Genomic DNA, 10488 nt, shown 5'->3' with positions numbered 1-10488 from the left:
GGAGCGCGAGAGGAGGGAGGGAGCTGGCGGGCGGGCCAGGCCCGCCTACCTGCGGAGCGGAGCCCAGCCGAGCGGAGCGGAGCGCGGCGGGAGCCTCCAGGGCCGGTGTCTCGAGGTACAGCCCCACGCGTCTTTCAAGTTTCTTGGGGCGCAGCGCCCTTGGCTGCCGCCTGGCCTTTGTCTCCAGCTGCGAGGCGCAGGCCGGGGCCGCCTGGAAGGGGCGGCGGCGGGCGAGGGGGGCAGAGGGGGCCGAGTTTTGCCATTTACAAGTTTCCCGAGCTCCCAGCCCTGGCTCCACCCCCGGCGGCCGGAGAGGCGGGGAGGCTGGGGCGCCCCGGACTCCGGGTTCCCGCCTGGCAGTTGCAGCGGCTGGTGGGGGCGGGAGTTGGCGACAAGTCGTGGGTTCCCAGGTGCAGGCGCTGCCCGCTGGGCACTGGTGGCACCCAGGCCTCCCGGGTGGGCCTGGCGCGACTCCGCCGAGGGTCCAAAGGGCGCCCGGGCTCGGAGTGCTGGTCTCCCGGCTCCCCGGGGGCTCGGGGTTGGCTCGAGGCGCTGCGGGTAAGTGCGGAGTTGCGTCGATTGCCCAGCCGGTGCGCAGTGGGGAATCTCGGGAGAGTGTGGAGAGCGGACGCCCTGAACGCGACCGTCACAGGGTGCCGGACTGGCTCCGAGGGAGGGGGCGGGTATTCTGGGACCTTGGGTGCCAAAGTTGGGGGAAAGATGGGGAGGCTGGGGAGGGCTGGTCTCATGGAGGGGGGGGGGGTGGGGAGCAGCGCAGCTCGTGCGGAAGGGACGGATGCGGATTACGTAGCTGTCACCTTGAAAGTGACCGAAGGCGTTTACTTTAGAGTTAGTTACGCAGACTGACAAGCCCGCAGCCGGAAGCCGCCCACCAGACACTTGACCCGCCTGGGCCCGTCCGGACCCCCCTGGGCCTGGCACTTAGTCTGCCTGCTGGGCGGTTCGCTTGGGCCCATTCTCAGCATAAGCAATCAGGGCTGAAAAGATGGCATTAATGAGGTTGCTGCAATTCCCAAGGTCCTCTCGCCTGTGTCTTATTACTTCCTGCGGTTCACATGTGCTTTTGTAGCTCTTTAGAAAAATGCACTCTTAACTAAGGTCACCTGATTGACTACAGTAATTAGTGGAATTAGGTGTTTACCTACCTTAAATAAATCTCTGTCCTTTTTTTTTTGTCAGACATAAACTCTTTTCTACTAAGTTATTTATTGATTCTGCCTTGGACAAATTTATTTTGGAGTAAGAATGGAGAGATTAATTCTTCATTTAGCCTGCAAAAGTTTCACATGCCCCATTAACTACTATTTGTTTCAAGTAGTCAGTGTACTAAGAAATCCAGTGTGTTTTGTTTTCTTTGTTTGAATAAAGTCTTAGGCGAAACGGGAGATGAAAGCAATTGTGTTTTGCCAGGTGATAGGAATTCAATCATCTTCACATTAAACCTTGAGCCCTTGCGCTGGAGGGTGAGCCTGGAGGGAAAGAGGCAGACCATCTAGGAGGCAGGGGAATTTTAAAAAATGAGAGTAGCTCCTTCCTGGGAACCTATGACCTCCTTAGGGAGTTTAGATACACTTAGAAAACAGTGTGTGGTTAACCCTGAAAGGAATTGCATAGTTGGAATTGCAGTTCTGTAGGCAAACCTATTTTTCAGGGATAATTAGGGCAGGAAATGATGGGCAATTTAAATTGAACCAATGATGTCCTGTTTGTATAATGCTTTAGGATGTATAAAGTGCTTTTATTGATTTTTTTTTCTCCCCTCAAGTACAAAATTCCCTAAGGAAAGTTAGACTCTAGAGCACAGGCTCAGTAGTTGTGGCGCACAGGCTTAGTTGCTCCGCGGCCTGTGGGATCATCCTGGATCAGGGCTCGAACCCGTGTCCCCTACATTGGCAGGTGGATTCTTAACCACTACACCACCAGGGAAGTCCCACAGTATTTTCTTTATACTTGCTAACCTATAGCAGATTTACTTATTACAGTATATAGTTTATATAAAACTGTAACTGTAGTTAATAGTGTTGCATGATGTTTTCTTTTCTGCTTAACATATCATGAGAAACTTCCCATGTCATTATAGTTCTACATAATATTAGTGGCTACATAATACTACACTGTATAGATGTAACAATTTAACCATTTCCTTATAGCTGAACTTTTCATTTATTTCCAATTACTATTATTAAATATATACTGATGCAACAAATATCCTTTATAAAACTTTATATATCTCCTGTATTTCCTTAGGATGGAGTCCTGTGGAATACAGTTGATGGCTCAAAGGTCTATTGATACAGAGTGACCACTGCTTCCAAAAAAAAATGTTTTACCAAAGTTTGTTCCCACCAGTTCCCATTCTATGAGAGTACTTGTGTTACTGTAGTTTTGTTAATATGGAGACTCATCCTGCAAAGGAAAAATAATTATTGCCAGCCTTATAGGTGAACAGTGCTATCTCAATATTTAAATTTCATTGTTTTGATTCCAAATGATGTTGAATATAAAAAAATCTCTAGTTATTTTCCATTTTTATTCCCTTTTAATTGAATATAGTGCCCAATTTTTCTCCTGGAGATACTAGTATTTGTCTAGTAATTCATAAGAGCCTTTGATAGTAAACTTTTGCCTTTCGTCGTGCAGATATTCGCCCCCCTCCAATTTTGTCTTTGTCTTATAAAGACAAACACTTAGCACATGTTTATAGTAGTTTTGACTTACAGAAGTTCTGTACTTTAATGTAGCCAAATCTGTTGACTTTCTCGAAAACAAAAATTTTAACTCTTCTGAATCATAGCCCAAGAATGATGTATGACAGTGGCACAAGATAACTTTTACAAGAATTCTCCAGAATTCTGAATTGGATTTTTTTCAAATCCATTAGGACACTCTCCATGTCTTGGAGTAGAGACTGTTGCAAAACAGATTGCTCTGTTGATGAGAGATAGTTGTGCATGGTATGTAACATTAGGAACAACATTCTTTGAAATCTGAGAAGAAAGTTTTAAATCCCAGGGAATGAGCCTTCAGATCTGTTCTGTGATTATGTAAACCGGACTCACAATGCATTTATCTTCAGTAGTTCATTTATAGTATTGTCACAATTCTTCTTTTTCTATTCATTATTGTGGTTTCATACTGAATTGTTTTTTTAAAAATGTTAACACTTTTTAAAATTTTTATTTTATTTTTTGGCTGTGTTGGGTCTTCGTTGCTGTGTGCGGGCTTTCTCTAGTTGCGGCTAGCCAGGGCTGCTCTTGGTTGATGTGTGTGGGCTTCTCATTGTGGGGGCTTTTCTTGGGGCAGCATGGGTTCTAGGCACGCCAGCTTCAGTAGTTGCAGCATGCGGGCTCAGTAGTTGTGGCTTACAGGCTCTAGAGCGCAGGCTCAGTAGTTGTGGCACACAGGCTTAGTTGCTCTGCAGCATGTGGGATCTTCCCGGACGAGGGCTCAAACCCGTGTCCCCTGCATTGGCAGGCGGATTCTTTTTTTTCTTTTTTTCCACACACACACACACTGTATTTTATTTTTACAAGAGATAAATAAACTGACACCAAGCATTGCAAATGGATGACCACAATAAAAGCAACAATGATTGCAATTACCAAACACGAAACACACTCATACTATGTCATAATATTGACATTCAGTCCAGTAATCCTCCACTGTAACAGCTCCTTTACTTTGCAGTGATAATTGATTTGTATATTTTTTGCCTCTGAGTCCTTGTGGGATTTTTTTTTTATTCAAACAGAAAGTCACAAAAATTATAATCATCCTCATCAGTTCACTCAGTCCCATGTAATTTTTTTTTCATCTTGATATTTTGTTAGCACTTTTATGAATTCATCAGTTTTCCATTAGAGTTCTGAAAATGTTTATTCATTCAGCAGTATAGTCAGTTATCAGAAACCTGTACTTGTCAGAGTCTTTTCCATGAATTCCTTGAAGCTGAAACCCTTTTATAGGAACATTTTTGCAAAAGCATCAGAGTACACCCAGAACTGTCTGTAAATGACAAAAGACTTAAAAATGACCAGGGTTAAAGTTTTGATGAAAGTTCATAATAATGCAATTGACAAGGAAATTTAGTTATTTCTGAGATATACATTTTAAAGTAATAACTAGAATTATGACTTATAACATTATACCAGAATATATGATTTTTAGAAATTTCATGTTATGTCTGAAGCATTTATATTAACATATTTCCATACAAATAACCCAAAGAAAGTTTTGTATTAGTTGTTTTTTTGTTTGTTTTTTTATATTGCAGGTTCTTATTAGTCATCAGTTTTATACACATCAGTGTATACACGTCAATCCCAATTGCCCAATTCAGTACACCACCATCCCCACCCCACCACGGTTTTCCCCCCTTAGTGTGCATACGTTTGTTCTCTACATCTGTGGCTCAACTTCTGCCCTGCAAACCAGTTCATCTGTACCATTTTTCTAGCAGTAACCACTGCTCCAGCAGGGAAGCCCCATACTGAATTGTTGATATGAGTCTTTTTTTTCCTGTGAATTATGACTATTTATTTCACATGCCCCCCCCTTTGAACAACCACAACATAGACATTCAAGAAAAAGAAGAAAACAGTCTTCAGCTGATTCAAACCAGTGATACCAAAAGACTCACTATCTATTTATACACAGGATAACTAAGTAACCAGAGTTACTCCTACACCTTTCGTTTTCTTTTCCTTACCCATCCTCATCTCTATTTTTTTTGAACATCTTTATTGCAGTATAATTGCTTTACAATGGTGTGTTAGTTTCTGCTGTATAACAAAGTGAATCAGCTATATGTATACAAACATCCCCATATTTCCTCCCTCTTGCGTCTCCCTCCCACCCTCCCTATCCCACCCCTCTAAGTGGTCACAAAGCACCGAGCTGCTGCTTCCCACTAGCTATTTTACATTTGGTAGTGTATATATGTCCATGCCACTCTCTTCGTCCCAGCTTACCCTTCCCCCTCCCCGTGTCCTCAAGTCCATTCTCTAAGTCTGCGTCTTTATTCCTGTCCTGCCCCTAGGGTTTTCAGAACCTTTTTTTTTTTTTTAGATTCCATATATTTGTGTTAGCATACGGTATTTGCTTTTCTCTTTCTGACTTACTTCACTCTGTATGACAGACTCTAGGTCCATCCACCTCACTACAAATAACTCAATTTAATTTCTTTTTATGGCTGAGTAATATTACATTGTATATATGTGCCACATCTTCTTTATCCATTCATCTGTTGATGGACACTTAGGTTGCTTCCATGTCCTGGCTATTGTAAATAGAGCTGCAATGAGCATTGTGGTACATGACTCTTTTTGAATGATGGTTTTCTCAGGGTATATGCCCAGTAGTGGGATTGCTGGGTCGTACGGTGGTTCTTTTTTTTTAATAAATTTGTTTGTTTTATTTATTTATTTTTGGCTGTGTTGGGTCTTTGTTGCTGTGCACAGGCTTTCTCTAGTTGCGGCGAGCGGGGGCCGCTCTTGTTTTCAGTGCGCAGGCTTCTTGTTGTGGTGGCTTCTCTTGTCGCAGAGCACGGGCTCCAGGCGCATGGGCCTCAGTAGTTGTGGCTTGCAGGCTCTAGAGCGCAGGCTCAGTAGTTGTGGCTCACGGGCTTAGTTGCTTCGCAGCATGTGGAATCCTCCCGGACCAGGGCTCGAACCCGTGTCCCCTGTGTTGGCAGGCAGGTTCTTAACCACTGCGCCACCAGGGAAGCCCCGTATGGTAGTTCTTTTCTTTTTTAAGTTTTATTTTATTTATTTTTTTATACAGCAGGTTCTTATTAGTTACCCATTTTATACATATTACTGTATACATGTCAATCCCAATCTCTCAATTCATCCCACCCCCCAACTTTCCCCTCTTGGTGTCCATACATTTGTTCTCTACATCTGTGTCTCTATTTCTGCCCTGCAAACTGGTTCATCTGTACCATTTTTCTAGGTTCCACATGTATGCGTTAATATACGTTATTTGTTTTTCTCTTTCTGACTTACTTCATTCTGTATGATAGTCTCTAGATCCATCCATGTCTCTACAAATGACCCAATTTCGTTCCTTTTTATGGTTGAGTAGTATTCCATTGTATATATGTGCCACATCTTCTTTATCCATTCATGTGTTGATGGGCATTTAGGTTGCTTCCATGACCTGGCTATTGTAAATAGTGCTGCAATGAACATTGAGGTGCATGTGTCTTTTTTTTTTTTTTTTTTTTGCGGTACGCGGGCCTCTCACTGCTGGGACCTCTCCCGCTGCGGAGCACAGGCTCCGAACGCGCAGGCCATGGCTCACGGGCCCAGCCGCTCCGCAGCATGTGGGATCTTCCTGGACCGGGGCACGAACCCGTGTCCCCTGCATCGGCAGGCGAACTCTCAACCCCTGCGCCACCAGGGAAGCCCTGCATGTGTCTTTTTGAATGATGGTTTTCTCTGGGTATATGCCCAGCAGTGGGATTGCTGGGTCATATGGTAATTCTATTTTTAGTTTTTTAAGGAACCAGTATGAGTCTTTTCTTGATGTCTGATAAGATGTATATGTAATTTAAAATGTTTTCCAAATTAATTTTTAACACTACTCATAAACTATTGATTTGAAGGGGAAAAAAAAAAGCGTTCCAGATTTCTCAAACTTGGGTTATCTTTCCATACATGGAAGCTTAAATATACCCTGAGGATGTCTAAAGACCTCACTAAGAGTGCTCTCTCCGTAGGAGCCCGAGTTCCTGCCTTTCCCTCCCCATCTTTTTGAGCCTAACGATAAGCCATAGGCCCATATATGAGCTGTGAGGATGAGGTTGGTATGTGGTGTGTGTTTGGAGGTACTTAGAAATGGGCCCAGACTCTCTGGAGGTAGGTGAACCTAGGAGGAAGTGACCATCAGCACTTAGCTGGCAGCAGTGGCTTGTGGCCGCCGCAGGAGATAAAGAGTGACCAAGAATGAGTGATCCTGACCTGCAGGAAAAGAAGGATTAAATGGTTTGGTATGACATTAGCCAGCCTGAAATGTGGTACAGAAAAGCATGCTTTGATCAGGATTCTCCACACTTGGCTTGGGACAGTCCAATGTAACTAGGAACTGAGTTTGCCAACTTCTAACAATTTACTTCTAAACAAGTTTTATAAAAGATTGCCCTAATGGTAGTTTCCTTTTTTTTTTTTGGCCGCATCAGGCAGCATTCGAGATCTTAGTTCCTCGACCAGGGATCAAATCCGTGCCCCCTGCAGTGGAAGCGGGAGACCTAACCACTGGACTGCTAGGGAAGTCCCTGGTAGTTTCCTTTTTAAAATGACTTCAGTATTCTTTGAAATCAGCAGTTATTACTCTTCTGTGTGGATGGTTATTCATGATATTAATGCATGACTTTTTCTTGTTCACTTGGCTCCAGATGAAAAAGATGTTTCCATTTTGGGGATGACAGATTTGGGGACTAATCTTTACTGTGTAGATAGATAAAACTTCATTTTCATATACCATAAGTAACTTTGCAATTTGTGATTGCCCTGATGTCTAACTTTTACACAATCAAGGAAGAAATGGTTTGCTCCACAAATTTAGAGTGTAAACAAGGTTGAACCTAGTGATATTTTACTTAGGTAAATAGCTTTCGAGCATTTTAGAAGTACATATTTGCATACAAGTCTGATTCCCAAACAGCTTTGTTTGTTCATTAAAGCTAGTAGGTTTTCCTTAGCCTTGTGTTTAAGTCCCATACTGAAGAGAAGTAAAAATGTATTTACCTAAAGATAAACTGTATTTAGGTCTTGCGAGTAGGCCCAGATCTAAATTAATAAATGTTTTTGTGTACACATTACTTACATGAGGAAAAGAAAAACCACACATCCTACCTGTAGCCTAACCTAAAACTTTTATTTCATTTTGAAGTTGTAAAACTACAGATAGTTTTAAAGGCAGTTAAAGTTTCTTTTAAGGAAACGTTTACCTCTTTAGTAGGGTTGAATAGATTCTTCTTGAGCAGTGAAGGAAGATAAAGAGTGGGCCATAAGTTCCTCAAGCTAGCTGGAACGGGCAGAGTGGTCGCGAGGAAATTTCTTCCAGGTATTGTCATTTCGTTTGAAATTGTGCTGATTTCACGTTTCAGTAAGAGCTGTGCTGAGCTGAAGGGCAGGCCTGGCCAGCCCCTTACTGTGTGCACACAGCAAAAGGAAGAGCCGAGACTAGGAAGGAAACAGCCAGGAACGAATCGGTCTTCTAGGTAAGGTGCCATGGAGAGAGGGTTTTAAAGCCATTAAATTACCTTATCATTCTTTTAATTCGTGCCTTGTCAATTTATATTTAAGTTCAATGCAAAGAAAAGAAAATCAGTGTTTAGTTTGAGGGCGAATCATTCATAATCACCCTGATCTTCTGCGGTTAACCAAAACATTTCAGGACATTTTGTGTCCTCAGTTGGCACTGAGGAAGGAGCCCCTCTGGGAGAGAGTCACACTTATCAAAAGAGTAGGAAGGAGAGGTGAAAAAATATATTCTTGTGTGAATAAACATATAGCATGACTAATGTTTATGGCAGTGTTCACGTTTGACTGTTGGCTGTTAACTCATCTTCTATGCTTTCTCTGCATTAGAAACTTGGTAATATTTAACTCGGGCATTATTTACATACACCACAATTCTGAAGGAAAAGTCAATATTTCTTCTTCCTATTTCAGATAAGCAGGTCATATAATGTGTTCAGTGTTCAGTGACAAATGAGAAATTCCCTTTTATATTTATCTTGTGGATGGTCTTGATGGCTGGTAACAATTAATGATATCCAGTTGAAACTGCATCTTTTAAAAACATAGTTCCCTTGTCTAGCTTCACGGAACAAAAATAGAAGGCAGTATAGATATAAGCAGTCTAAGATATGACATCCACACATGGACTCACCCCCTTTCCCCAAACTGTGTCAAGTTGATTGAGTTGTATTTACCAGAAGAGCTACCAGTTAAACCTCCCTGTGCTATAAAAAGTCTTCTTTCTTGTACAGTAAACTGCTACACTATAGTCATCTTATTCCTGGGCAGATTATAGAGTTGAACCATGTTTGCACACTTCTACTAACCTAATAGTCTATAATTCAAATGAGGATTTCAGATGTCTTGGTGGTGAGAGAGTAAGAAAGATGGGAGAAATGGGTTACAGAGGGTAAATTTTTTTATTAACCAAGAAAAATGCGCTTATTTTGTTGGTCTTCAATCTAAGCCCCATTTTTTTTTTTTTTTTTTGCTGTACGCGGGCATCTCACTGTTGTGGCCTCTCCCGTCGCGGAGCACAGGCTCCGGACGCGCAGGCTCAGCGGCCATGGCTCACGGGCCCAGCCGCTCCGCGGCATGTGGGATCTTCCCGGACCGGGCACGAACCCGTGTCCCCTGCATCGGCAGGCGGACTCTCAACCACTGCGCCACCAGGGAAGCCCGAGGATTATACTTTTATGTTAAGTGATGAATAAAAGGCATGAGTAACAGTCCTTGCTGTTGGAATCTTAAGTTTGATTTTCATCCGCCTCAAACCATGATTTGAGCACTTTCTACGGGCCAAAGACTGTACAGGGTAGATATGGGGGAAAAAAAGGAAAACTGCTCCAGTTCTCAGAGGAGTCAGCCAGAAGAGCCTCCGCCATTGGGAAAAGGGCAGTTTGGGACAGTTAGTGTGTCCAGGTTACTAGACATATCCTCTTGAGTCGTTACCATTGTGTCATACATTGGAAATTCTGCTTACTACATTGACCAAATTTTGGTAGACATAAAGTTTTTTTTGACATTTTTGGTTATCTAAAGACTTCTGATCCTTAATCACTCTTATTCTTTTCCTTCTCACCAAACGATACTTAGCACTACAGTCTGTGGTTTCACTTACTTTCTCTGGATAAGCTTTTTAGTGACTTTTTCCCATGTCTTTTTATTACTTCTTATGAGCTTCTTGAGGATAGGGTTTAGACCTTACAATGCTGGGTAAGACTGTACTTTGAATAATTATTTGTACCAGATGTAGCCTGGAATAAATCATCTAGAGCTCTGAGCTCTGATGGCATGGAAGTTTGAAATTCTTTCTTCAGTTAGTCACAGCTACTAGAGGTCTTTTAAGCCTGAGATATTAATTTCCTCACTGCTTTTCTCGACTTTTCTCCTTGTCCTCTCTTGGTGCCTCTCCCCTCCATCCACCGTGATACACTCAGCAAGCAGCTCAGCCTGTCACTTCATGTCCCTCTGGAAGACTGTACTGTTAGGAGTTAGGGTCCCATAGAGCTGGAGGGCATGAGGCTCCCATTCCTTTGCAGTTATAATTCTGTTTTATTATGAGGTGCCATTCTCAGAACATCTGGCAAACCCACGTGCAAATGTACAGAATTAACTCCACTTGTGATCATTTAATTCCGCTCTCCATTTAGGCAGACAGTCACATGTTGACAGTTTCTCGTGAATAGAGACTTGGGCTGTTTCTTGTCTGGGGAAATAT

At 42.7% G+C, this 10488-nt stretch overlaps 1 protein-coding gene across 2 annotated transcripts in view; it reads left to right on the top strand.

Moving 5' to 3' along the window:
• Positions 1-249: 249 nt before the first annotated feature.
• The window catches only part of MTUS1 (microtubule associated scaffold protein 1), a 159916-nt gene continuing 149677 nt past the window's right edge, over positions 250-10488 (top strand). For both annotated transcript variants that reach the window (XM_079909039.1, XM_079909038.1), the window contains exon 1: positions 250-558. The gene's annotated coding sequence lies outside the window, so the exon portion shown is untranslated. The remainder of the gene's footprint in view (positions 559-10488) is intronic.

Source organism: Stenella coeruleoalba (genome assembly GCF_951394435.1).
Source record: "Stenella coeruleoalba genome assembly, chromosome: 21".
Classification (NCBI taxonomy): Eukaryota; Metazoa; Chordata; class Mammalia; order Artiodactyla; family Delphinidae; genus Stenella; species Stenella coeruleoalba.
The sequence above is the reverse complement of the archived record's forward strand: the minus strand, read 5'-3'. Positions and strand labels throughout refer to the sequence as shown.